Source organism: Pectinophora gossypiella, chromosome 20 (genome assembly GCF_024362695.1).
Source record: "Pectinophora gossypiella chromosome 20, ilPecGoss1.1, whole genome shotgun sequence".
Lineage (NCBI taxonomy): Eukaryota > Metazoa > Arthropoda > Insecta > Lepidoptera > Gelechiidae > Pectinophora > Pectinophora gossypiella.
Genome location: NC_065423.1, coordinates 1,189,734 through 1,203,651, shown reverse-complemented (window position 1 = coordinate 1,203,651; position 13,918 = coordinate 1,189,734).

Genomic DNA, 13,918 nt, shown 5'->3' with positions numbered 1-13,918 from the left:
CGACTTTGTTATACTTTTTAAGTTCTGTCGTTTGCATATTTAGCGCCAATTTTGAATTGAGAACTCTAAATTCAAATTTGTTGGAATTTCGAATATCAAAACAATTGAAAGCATTAGGATTAATGCAATTGTTTAGTCACAGCGTTGGTTTGAATCTGTCAGATCATGTTCGAAAATGAATCTTACAAAGAAAAAATTTCTATAACTTTCGAAGAGGCCTACTGCGACTTCAGTGTTTCAAACAGTTAAAATCTCTATTCCACGATGAAGTGCCATGTCTGCGAGCCATCGAACGCTGGTATTTAGAATTCGAGCGTGGATATCCGCCTTCACTGAAGATAATATCGTTGCTGTGAGACAACTAATCCTCAAAAATCGTCATGTGACATACCGAGAATAGAGGCGTTATTAGGCATTTCAGGGACAACCATTTAAACGATATTGAATGAGGCACTTGGTGTGAGAAAACTAGTTTGCCGTTGCATCCCGCATTTTCTGACGATCATAAGGTAGCCCGCGTCAGATGGTGTAAGAAAACTCTTCAGAGGTTCAACCGAGGAGAGTCAAATCACGTGTACGACATCATCAGTGGTGACGAATCTTGGATTTATGCTATTATCCTGATTCCAAACAACAATCCACAGTTTGGGTCTTCCAAAACGAGTCAAAGCCGACTAAAGTTGTTCGCTCTCGAAGCACTTCAAAGAAGATGGTGGCTACCTTCGTGGAGAAAATCGGTCATGTTGCGACAATTGCACTTGAAGATCGTAGGACGGTTAATGCAGATTGGTATACCACAATTTGTTTACCACAAGTCATCGCCGAACTTCGAAAATCTAACCCAAAGCGACGCATGATGATGCGCAGGAGTGCAGGATGCTGCACCATGACAACGCAAGCTCACACACCGCTCGTCAAACGATTATTTGAAGCAGGAAAACGTAGAAATTCTTGACCATCCTCCATACAGTCCTGACCTAAGCTCCAATGATTTCTTTACATTTCCTAAAATTAAAAAAGAAACTCTTCGCGGTCAAAGGTTCCAGTGCGGTGAAGAAGCGGCCAACGCTTTCAAGTCAGCCATTTTGAACACTTCTACTTTGGAGTGGAATAAATGTTAAATAATACCTGGTTCGAGTGAATGGAAAAGTGTATTAAACTTCTTGGTAAATACTCTTAAAAACAATAAGGGGAATTATTGAGGAATTAAAAAGACTTGACCCTTCCAGAGACTTGACTCGACTTAGAGCCACGTATGCTTGTCCTAATTCAAACAATTTTGAGCCCAAATATCGACTGTGCTGCCCTGCATATGTTATGTTATGTTAGTGGGCTCTGTTTTCCGCATTTAGACTCTAAGGTGGCCCATTATGCGTGTAATTGTTGACTACGTAAGCCAACCTATCTCCTTCCAGAAGCTCAGAAGCCTCCTGGGGATTTCACAGGCTTCGCGGAGCGACCCCACCCAGCGATCCACTGTGCTGCCCTGCATATTATGGACGGTGGATGACAATGACAAAATTAAGGGCAACATCCTTCTTTCAGTCATTTTGTAATATCGTCCATCTTGGATTTGAAATTTTGACATAATGACAGTATTCTACTAGTGTAGTCCTATCTTTGATACCCATATTGAGGGGGTTGTGGAAAAATATGTAATCCCCATTATGTACCGGCTGCCATCTTAGATTTATAATGTTATTGATTTTATTATATTGTATTGACATCGGAATTAAAGGTGCGTACCAAATTTCAGATCAATCTGACAACAGGAAGGTACTTAAATTGCAATATCTAATTTTGATACAAATATACCGTACGGGTTTAGCTAAATAAAACCGTTTAACCCTTTCACGGACAGAGACCATGGGTCATTGGTGGTTCATAATAGGTAGTATGGCACCTTGGAATCGGAACGTCCGTATACGTTCTGTCTTTGAAAGTGTTAAAAAGAAACTTTTACAAACAGATAACGGGTTGTACGCTATTATTTATATTTTATGAAACTTTATTTCTGGCACTTCAGTATTTTAATAGCCATTTTTATAAATCAATTGAAGTAATAAGTAGTTTAAAGAGGTATTAAGAATAATTATTTGTCTCTTACGTCTTTTTACCCATGTAAGATATTACAAAAACTTACTTTAAAGAATTTTTGGTGAACTGACATAATCAATCGATCACTTTGTAGGCAATTTTTACATAATGAGAGCAGATGTGTAAAAGTCGTTACAGTAACTTTTACTCCGCTAACATTACAGTATTATTATATTTAAAGAAATATTGTCGTTCTCGTATGCATTGTCGTAAGAGCTGTAAGTAATTTTGCTTCCAAATAATATTTTAACCAGATGGCGGTTAAGTAAATTTGCTTTACTGTAAACTGAAGTCATTTTTACGTAAGCGCCACTATATCCTAAAATAGCAATCCAACAGTTATAATATGTATTGCTGGACATAGAAAATTAAAAAACAATGTAACCTTACTTTGACATCATCTAAATTGGATAATTGGGTAAAAAGTTATGATAAAAAAACGAAAAAATGAAACTTTAAACGGCTTTTTCTCGAAATGGCCTTTTGGCGCTTACGTAATTTTGCCTTTCCAGTGACGATATTATGTTATTTAATTGCCATTGTTAATTATAACTGACACGTTAATTAGTCACGAAGGCAATAGGAATTAATCTGAATGGAACTGGTTGCTTTGAGCAGAAGTTGTTAAGCATTTTTTATTTGAATGTCGATTTAGCTAATGATAACATGGGCAATTTATAGTTAACAACAGGTGAATTTACGCATGTGATCCGTATTGGGGTAGGCAGAGCAATCTTAAGTGCCTGTCAACTTCTTCTTCTATCGTGTGGGTTGTGAGGTGGAGTACCAACCTCATCAACCCTGGTGTCAGGGTTACTATTCAGCCGCCAAAGGCCCAAGACATGGCTCATGTAACGACTACTTACTTACATCAGTAAGTAGTAGCCGGGGCCAACGGCTTAACGTGCCTTCCGAAGCACGGATCGTCTTACTTTCGGACAATCGGGTGATCAGCCTGTAATGTCCTAACCAAACTAGGGGCCACAAAGTAATTTTTCAAGTTTTTTTTTGTTTTTTTTTTCTGTCAACTAAGCGACGGACTAGCAAATACGTATGCATAACAATAAAAAAACATCTCGACGAATTGAGAACCTCTTCCATTTTTAAAATCGATTAAAAATAAATATTATCGTTTTAATTATTTTTGTTTAGTATTACAATTAAAAACTAATGAGATGAATATTGAAAAATTTCGCTCGATATTAAATTAGAATCATAAGCGGAATCATTCTCTTAGTGTTTGGTACGGTGTCACTAATACCCACCCTGTATACTATAAACCTCTGCCTTCTCCTTTGGAGATACAGGCGTGATGCTTTGTTATGATCATTTTGAGATTATATTATTGAACCAAGTAAATTATCCGCAAGCTTTATTATTTTAGTAACTACACTTAATATTCTTTGTAGAGCCACTTTCTAGGTGTAAAAATGACCAATCATATCACAATTACTCCGTAATACAGATGCCACCTACTGTCCGAGTGATTGAAATCAATTTTAAAACTCATCGATTCTTTATTCTTTGTCCAATGCACTATCATACAAACCAATCTCAACCACAGACCTTAAAAATACAGTTTCTATTTCAACTACAAGTTTCTGATTTGATAGTTCAATTGACAAACATAGTTTTGCAGTTACGAAACTGATGATTGAAACTTTTCGTCTTAGATATAAAGTCTAAAATATACTTTTGAAAAAGTCACATGATTATGGTGTAAGAAATATAATTTTCTATTAAAATAGTCGATAAAAACTCGATGGTTCGTCATCGAGATCGGTTCCCATCGATGTTTTGTATCGAATGGACGATTGGATTAACTTTTTATACTTAGATCATCTCAACCTATAGCACTCCATTCAAAGAAATGATGACAATTGAAAATGTAAGAACTCTGTTGCGCTACATTGATTTTTGTGTGTAATACTTGTTGGATCGGAAAAAAATCCGTAAATGTTGTAATCTTTTAGTTGGTAGGTGTTTGAAAAAAAACACTTTCCACTCATGACCTATAATTTGATCATCCTTGCATCCTGGTTCTGTCACAGGCATAGGAGAGACAATGTACGGGTTAACTTATTAGAAATTTTAGGTAACGTGACGCAAAATAGCAGGTTTTTTTCACATTTTTTTTGGCGAGATGGGTTTGACCTCGAGACGTTCGCGACCAGTGTTCCTCCCATAGTAAAGTATCAAAATTTGATACTACCAATTATTGTAACTATCGCAACACCCGTCTTGATTTTTGGTAACTTGACTAAGGCCCGAGGTATCCCAGAGCGGGATGTCCCGAATAGTAGTAATAGCGAAGTGTAACACTATCGAGATATTTTTTTTTTTACTTTTGATGGGTTTGCTCTTGGCCCCAGATTTGCCCGAAGGCATTGACGAGGCCTAAGATGGAGCAAGCTCACCCAGAAGGTGCCTGTTCACACTGGCTTTGAAAGCACCCGGGTTATATGCATTCGGAAATGCAGAAGACGGCAGAGAATTCCACTCCCACTCCTTAGCAGTGCGCTTAATGAAGGATACCGGAATACCTGAGGCCTTAGTCAAGTTGGAGACAATTATGACAATTGACAGTGACAGTGATAAACATGTGTGGGATTGAAATTAGGTGACATGTCAATCCCATACATTTAAATCACTGTCATTTGCAACTAAGGCCCTTTATCTCAACCGTCAACAAATTACTAGTGTGGCTAATATAAATAGTACGGTCACGAGCATTAATATGTATACACTTTGATACCATGTCACATTAACTTTTTTGACAAATTAAACCGTAAGACTCACTAAATGTCAAATATGATAGAGCGACAGGGTTCTAAAGTGGGTACATAATATTGCTCATGACTGTACTCACACCAATCACAACGAAAAACAAAAGGGGGATACTTATCATACATTATTATTCTTACAGGTCCCTAGTCCCTTGCACAGGTGAGTGGCAAAGATAATGAAAGAGAAAGAGTTGGAAGTTTTTCAAATAAATCCACCCCACACACCCTAACGAAGCCTGGAGGAATTAATTAGGGCCGAAGATCGTGATTTACGCTTTCATTTTTAAGTCCGATGTCCCCTAGAGCTGGAGTGGTATTGTTGGTTCTCATTTGGAACTCACTCAAATCAATTCATCGTGCTGTCTTCTTCTTCTATCGTGTGGGTTGTGAGGTGGTTTACCAATCTCAAAATCTAAGGGTTACTATTGAGCCGCCAAAGGCCCCTGACATGACTCGTGTAACGACTATGTAGTCATAGTCATAGTCATTTATTGATAATAATAATTACACGTCACAGATATTACAAAATTCAATTAAATTAAATATTACTACGGAATTCAATTACATTAAAATATATTATCAATTACAGGTCGTCAAAACTATAGAATGCCTGCTCAATAAGCCATTTTTTAAGTTTATGTTTAAATATAGTACAATTCTTTGCTTGTATGATATGGTCAGGCAGTTTGTGTACTTACATCAGTAAGTAGTTCTCGGTTAATGCTTACTGATGTCTTACTTTCAGACAATCAGGTGATCAGCCTGTAATGTCCTAACCAAACTAGGGATCACAAAGATATTTTTGTGATATATCCCCACCGGGATCTCTGGATCGTGAGGCCAACGCACAACCACTGGACCACGGAGGCCGTGCTTTCCATGGTTGGGTGCGAATTAATTGTGCATTTACCTAAACAATATTCAGCTGCTAATCTTTTTTTTTTTTTTTTTAGTTTACTAGGTATATTATGCAAGTTGTTAGTGACTTCGTAACGAATACTGATGGGAATGATTCAGACCACGATTATGTGTTATTATGAAGTGGATTGTTCCGCTGCAGAAGTATGGAACTGAAAATATAATTTCGATAGGAAATTACGTGGGATAGGCTGATGATATCCGGTTCATCATGTCTGTCTCAAGACTTCATTTCAGAAAAAAAAAGTGGCTGCACATTAATATACTCTACTTTATTGCACTTAACAACTAGTTACATCACAAACAAGAAATGGACGTTTACAAGGGTGGACGTATCTCTAACAAAATCTTATCTTATGTTGGCATAAGTTCAAATATTATATTATGTTTACTTTTATAATATGTATGTTTACTTTTGTGAAGAGCCTTGGTTGGCACAATGAAATGAAATGAAAATTTATTGTCATAAATGTGGTAGGTACATAATTTAAGTGATGCTTATAGCGCTCAGCACATTTAGTCATGTTGTGACATACAATAATAATTACATAAGGTACTTACAAATAATTACAAAAATACTTATCTATAAAATTAAGCAAAATTAAAAATTTTGAAAAAAACCCACGACGGTAAAAATCTCATCGAAAAAGAATAAAATAACTCAAAACCCCCGACTTAACCCAATTATTATGTAACGAAATATTATATTAGACTTAAAAATACTTTCTAAAAAAGAGTTGATATCTCGAGACATCGGTAATAGATATATTTAAGTACCTTAACAATGAATATGGATGTTTACAGTTTTTTCCTAACGTGTCTGTTTCTCGAAGATATACTTAAATGTAGCGATAATAATTTTACCATAATACATAACCGAGGAATATCCGTCGGGGGCTGCCTTTTCTATATAAAATTTCAACAAAAATTTAATCATACTCATAAGTGTATTTTATGTCGTCGTTAAACATCTACAATTCTTCAATAATTGTATTCACGCCACTAGAAAAACTTTAGCTGGGTTAATGGCAGCCCCCGACGGATATTCCTCGGTTATGTATTATGGTAAAATTATTATCGCTACATTTAAGTATATCTTCGAGAAACAGACACGTTAGGAAAAAACTGTAAACATCCATATTCATTGTTAAGGTACTTAAATATATCTATTACCGATGTCTCGAGATATCAACTCTTTTTTAGAAAGTATTTTTAAGTCTAATATAATATTTCGTTACATAATAATTGGGTTAAGTCGGGGGTTTTGAGTTATTTTATTCTTTTTCGATGAGATTTTTACCGTCGTGGGTTTTTTTCAAAATTTTTAATTTTGCTTAATTTTATTTCAGACTTTTTAGAGAGCATATACGAATTATAATCTATATAATGTGTAGGTAAGATCTCGCAAAACAATAAGTGTGATTCATCCTACCACATAATATTAAGTTCCTTATTAAATATTATACAGTTGCTTTCTGTTTAAAGTTACCTCTATAACACTCATCTGAGAACATGCACCAATCACCCACGAACTCATTCCTGAAATCCGCATTGAAATCAGACAATACGTTTTAATTTTAATAATATTGCAATATAAACGTTTCACACTAATATAGCAGCGCCCCCTAGTGAGTTAAGATCATAAGACTTATCTTAGACCATGCACCATTCAACTACGAACCCATTGCTGAAAACCGCATTGAAATTGGACAATTCGTTTTAATATAATTGCAATACTATTTTTCACTAATATTGTAGCGCCCTCTAGTGAGTTAAAGACGTAATTTTTATTATTTGGGAACATGCATTAAGCTACCACGTACACATTGCTGAAAACGGAATTGTAATCGGACATTTCGTATTGATTATATTGCAACATTGTTTTGCACTAATATTGTGGCGCCCCCTAGTGAGTTACAGCCATGACACCTGTCTAAGAACATGAACTCATCAAACACAATCCCGTTATTGAAAACCGCCTCAAAATCGGATCATTAGTTTAAAAGATAGGTGGTAACATTACTTTGCACAAACGCACACACAAACATCTCTCACCCTAAACGCATATACCTGCTCCGTTCCGTCGTGGGTAATAAATGTAATTAAAATTATACTAACCGTAATTAACAACACTTTGCTTTACTTAATACTACCTGATTATTGAGTGATGGGTTCAACTTTATGAATTAAATGAGGATTAATTGGATGAATTTGATTCACTTCACCACCAATCCACGTGCCACTTATAGTCGATCTTGATTTTTCTTTAATCTTCGCCAATCACTTCGTATTAATTTATCTACAATTTATTGTTTATGATCTTCTCTGAAATCCGGCTCGAAGGACCATGAATATGCCTGATATGACTTTTTACTGATTTTTAAGGGATTTAGGTAGCAATGAAACAGCACCGTGTTCGACGTAATTACGTGTAATCAATGGAACCGAAAAAAAAAACGCCTGTCAAAAACAATTAACTAATAAAAACTATTGGAAAAAAATTGCTATTATAAATTGAAGAGGCGTTTCCAATAATATTGATTCTAAACACTAATATTGTGGCGCCCCCTAGTGAGTTATAGACATGACACCTGTCTAATAACATGAACTCATCAAACACAAACCCGTTATTGAAAACCGCATCAAAATCGGATCATTAGTTTAGAAGATAAGTCATAACATTACTTTGCACAAACGCACACACAAACATCTCTCACCCTAAACGCATATACCTGCTCCGTTCCGTCGTGGGTAATAAAAAACATACAGAATCAGAATATATATATATAATACCCTGGGTGATCTGCCAAAATGTCCAATTGAGATTGACGAATCCAGTTGAGATGATGGCAAGTGATTATATATTTGTTTTGTATTTGTTACTGTGGTGTCCCTTAATAATAAACGTTTCTTTCTTTCTTTCTTTTTCTTTCAAGTAAATTCCATAGCATTTGCGTATCCTATCGAAACGTAGAAGAAGACCAAAGCTCATCGTGAATTCGCACACAGTGTTTTTTCGACTTTACAGCCGCGACGTTCGAGAACAACTAGTACCTTAGATGGACCCTGATTAAAAGTTTTCCTGTAAAACCTTTTTATGTTCAAGGGGCTAACTCGTGAAGGAATTCGTTTTACTTTGTCATTGGTGTTCTATGCTTCGTTTACTTTGAACACTTGTTATATTGACATTAACTTTTTATGATGTCATAGTCTGTTGGGATAAGTTGACAGAACGTCAAAGTTTTGTACTGTAACGTCATTATTATTATTATTTTGTACGAATTTGTTAACATTTCATTTGGTTCTTTGCTGCTCTGGGAGCAAATAAAAAACATAGAACACTTTTAGCTGTTTGTCTTCTCGGGCGTGTCGTAAAATCCGACAGAGAGATTGTGGCCATTCTAACATGATCGACGATTAAAACACATAATAACGGGTTCTTACCGCGTTTAAAGCAGGGATATGAGACTCCCGATATTTCGACACTGTTGCAAGTGCCATGATCACGGGATGACTGATGAGATTGGAGTGGAGTAGGTAGATCCATAATTTTCTACGGGCAGACATATTTGTCTACCCTCTTTCTTTGCCGCATGGTATGATAGACGATTGTTATAAAGGTATATTTATGTGGGTATTAAATTACAATCACAATTCTTTGTTGCACAAAAAGAAACATATAACACAGGAATACAAACTAAACAAACATACAATAAGTTGATAGGGATGGTATGCGATATCCAGGCAGACCACCAGCCCGATGGTCTGGTGACATTGTGAGGTACGCCAGAAAGCAATGGATGAGACTTGCACAGGACCGAAAAGGATGGCGTGAAAGAGGGGCTTATACCCAGCAGTGGGTGGATACGGGCTGAGTGGATGGGTGGATGGACAAGAGGCGGCCTTATTGCCAAGGTAGCAATTTCTTCCAGACAAACATCATCTTTAATTTTTTTTTTATAGGTATATTATGTATTTATTTGTAGTTGTAATGTACTTTGAACTGTGGATGTTTTCGTCGCCTTATGTATATATTTACATTTATTATGGTAAAAAAGTTTTCATCTCGAGCTCCTCCGTGCTTCGGAAGGCACGTTAAGCCGTTGGTCCCGGCTGCATTAGCAGTCGTTAATAACCACCAATCCGCACTGGGCCCGCGTGATGGTTTAAGGCCCGATCTCCCTATCCATCCATAGGGATAGCCCGTGCCCCAGCAGTGGGGACATTAATGGGTTGATGACGATGAAGGTATAACAGGTAAGGTGTAGGGGTTGGTGTAGGTGTAGGTGTAAGGTAGTGCAATAAAGAGTTATTGTATTGTATTGTAAGGTATAATTATGTACAATGATGATGATGGTGCAATAAAGTATATTTAAGTTTTAGCACAGTAATTGTAATTTTTGTGCTCGACTAAAAGAAACTGACTCCTGAACAGTGACACGCCGATCCCGGGAATATCCCCAAAACTCTTTAATAGTAAGGACACGCGCTTTTTTTTTTTCAAATTGTTCTTTCTTGTCAGTACTCTGACCCTATTTACTTAACATAAACTGCCTATACACGTCCCACTGCTGGGCACAGGCCTCCCCTCAATCAACCGGAGGGGGTATGGAGCATACTCCACCAAGCTGCTCCACTGCAGGTTGGTGGAGGTGTTTTTACGGCTAATAGCCGAGACCAACGGCTTAACGTGCCCTCCGAAGCACGGAATCATCTTACTTTTTCGGACAATCAGGTGATTCAAGCCTGAAAAGTCCTTACCAAACAAAGGAAAGTCTCACAAAGTGATTTCGACAATGTCCCCATCGGGAATCGAACCCGGAACTCCAGATCGTGAGCCTAACGCTCTAACCACTAAACCACGGAGGCTGTTACACTATTTGTGACCCTATTTACTTAAAGGCTACTTAATAAAACTTTTTTTACATAACTTTGCGTGTTTTTAATGCTTTGGGAACCACACACTGCCACCAACCACATCACTGTTTTTGATTACCAGTGCCATATTGCCAATTACAGAAACCCAGTAGCAGCAAATTGCAGCAAATATTGAAATGCATATCCATTAAGCCTGGACATAAAAAGTGTGTCAGGATCGAAGCAAATGGAATTCTATAGTCTCTGCTTACCCCGGTGGGAAATAGGCGTGAGTTTATGTATGTATGGACATAAAAACCAACAAACGGATAAACCCAAATCAGGACCAATTTCGCCCTTTCGATCGGTGTTTGCCTGCCAAAATCAATTAACTCCTTGTAATCATCCTTACAACTTTACTTTTGCAGTTTGCAAAAGGCAAAAAGTGACTATCAAGATTTAACATCAAGGAGGGAAGTCTTCACATTTTCTTGAAAGGACGCATCCGTAATTTTGCAAAGCAGTAATCGTGGGACGTACATAAGATGTTTTGGATTACCCGAAATTGCTACCAAAGCAGAATACCAACTCAAAGTGATTACGACATTTTTTCTTAGTTTTCGATATGAAAAAAAAGGAATAACTTACGCGATGCAATGACCGCGGCGACATCAAAGGGGTCCACTGTTGCGGCGAGAATTGGCGTCTCGATCTTTCTTATGGGATTTCTTAGTGTTAGAAAGGGATGGTGATATGATGTTGAAGATAAAAAAGTGCCCTTTGAGTCTGTATGCGCCGGCGCGTTTGTTAAGACGTCCGTCGAGGATCAAACGCGCAAATGTCGTGGTTTGCATTTCGCCCGTGGAACTTGTATTATTATTGTCTCTTCACGCCAAATTCTATGCTGGGTAGGCAGAGTCATCCTTGATCAGCTGATTTCTGTCTGTGATACTACGGCAGTTTACATTGTCACGGGGAGCTTTCTGTTAAATTAAAGAATTATTTTCTATTGAAGGTTTGCAGTAGGGCTGGCAGAGGAAGACCTAGAAGGACGTACATTGACCAAATTGAAAATGTCCTTAGAAAAGGTTCAGTACGATCTACTCTGAATCGGGGCGTGCGTGTAAGTATGACACGATTGATGAATGTGGAGGAAGCAAGACAAATATGTCAGGATCGAAGCAAACAGAATTCCATAGTCTCTGCTTCTATCTCTTTATTTAAGAGCTGCGCTCTTGTCGGTGGAGTAATCGCCGTTCCTCTCCTCTTCCCGCCAAAACCTTCACCTCCCGATACGACACGACCTGCACCTTCTCTTTTGTTTGTTTCATAAATGTTCTCCTAGGTCTAGGTCTAATATACCGGGTGAGCCTTCAGCGCTCCCCATTTGTCCGGCCAAGTAGTTAATGCCATCTGCGGCAAATCTACAATAAGTCACGTCAAAAAAAAAAAAGGTCTAATATGATTGCCCACCTGATACGACACGATTCATTTATAACAAACATTATAGAAAGAAAAATTGAAGGAAAGAGTCTCTGCTTACCCCGGTGGGAAATAAGCGTGAGTTTATGTATGTATGTATTTTCTATTATATTTTTTTAATAGTCATTTCCTGTCGAATTGCAGCACCAATCGCCAGTTTATGTATGTATGACAAAACTTTCTCTAACTGTCTAAAACAAACTCGAACTTTCTCGAACGTTCTCGAACTGAACTACGACAGTCGTAACAATCAGGGAATACTTCAACCGGTCACTGAAGATGAGAGTCCTTCACCAAAGGGTTGCCAGCTCGAAAATTTTACGACAAATGATTTGTATTTTCTGATTGGCTCTACATTGGGTCGCTACGTATTGCGATGGCAAGTTTCTTGATGGCAATTGGTATCTCCATTTTGCATTTATATACATTTTTTTGGTCTGAGCTCGTGTATCTAAAATGCAGATAATATTTAAATTATATTTACCCGTATGAACTCACGACTGTATTCCCTAATAGGGTGGACAGAGCCGCGAGTAATCAATGATAACTAGTAATCCACTATTAACATGGAAGCCTTAAGATGCATAATATTATTATCACGTAGCCAAGAACAATTGTCAATCATACAAAAACATAAGTAGCCTATACACGTCCCACTGTTCGGCACAGGCCTCTCTTCAATCAACCGGAGGGGATATGGAGCATACTCCACCACGCTGCTTCACTGCGGGTTGGTGGAGATTATTTTACGGCTAGCCGGGACCAACGGTATAACGTGCCCTCCGAAGCACAGAATTGTCAATCACGTTAGAAAAAACACAATCCTTCTTTCCGATTTTGCGTCATGTCCAAAAAGACAAGCATTTGGATGCGTTCTATGGTTTTTATTGAAAATCAAGTTTTCGTGTGTGTTTTTAGGTTTGAGTCTTTTGTAAGTAATTCTTTTTATTTTGGTGCATTAAAGTATATTTGTATTTATTTCATCACTTCCGAACACATATCTGAATAATGAAATGCGTTCAATAGCGATTTGATTATTCAGATTATCTGAACAATAATGAATCGCCATTGTAACACGTAACAGGCGCCAATCCCGATCGCAACAGACGCTTGCGTTTGTTTTTCGCTTGTTGTTTTCCGTTAGATTTTCCTGAGTACTCTAGAGGGACGCGAGAGTGCTTGACTCCCATTCTGATTGTCGATCACATCTTACAATCGTATTGTTTATCTGTACATAAATCACAAGGTTTGTTTTATTGTGAAGAATTTGTTTTTTACAGAAAGAAAGTACAAAATTTTTGGATATCGAAATTTAAGATCACATAAGCACACGACACACATGGGGACTAAAGACACCTCCACCAACCCGCAGTGGAACAGCGGAGTATGCTCCATACCCCTCCGGTTGATTTAGGGGTGGCCTGTGCCCAGCAGTGGGACGTATATAAGCTGTTTGTTTACGTGTTGCTGTATGTTTACGTGTTATGTTATAAGCTCACGACTATAATTTATTATCCCAAATTAGGTATCACAGTACACCCATCGCAAGATGAACTAAGTACCCACACCTCACCGAGCTTTCTATTAGACCCACGTGATAGATGGTGAGCCTTATCGCCGTATATGATGGTCGAGCCAACTGTGTTAGTGAAAACAACCACACTACTACTAGTGTAAAAATAAATCTTTTTAGAAAGGTTGCCTGGAAGAGATTGCTACTTAGCAATAACAATAAGGCCGCATATTGTATTCTTTCTATTTCACTTTTGTTTGGTATT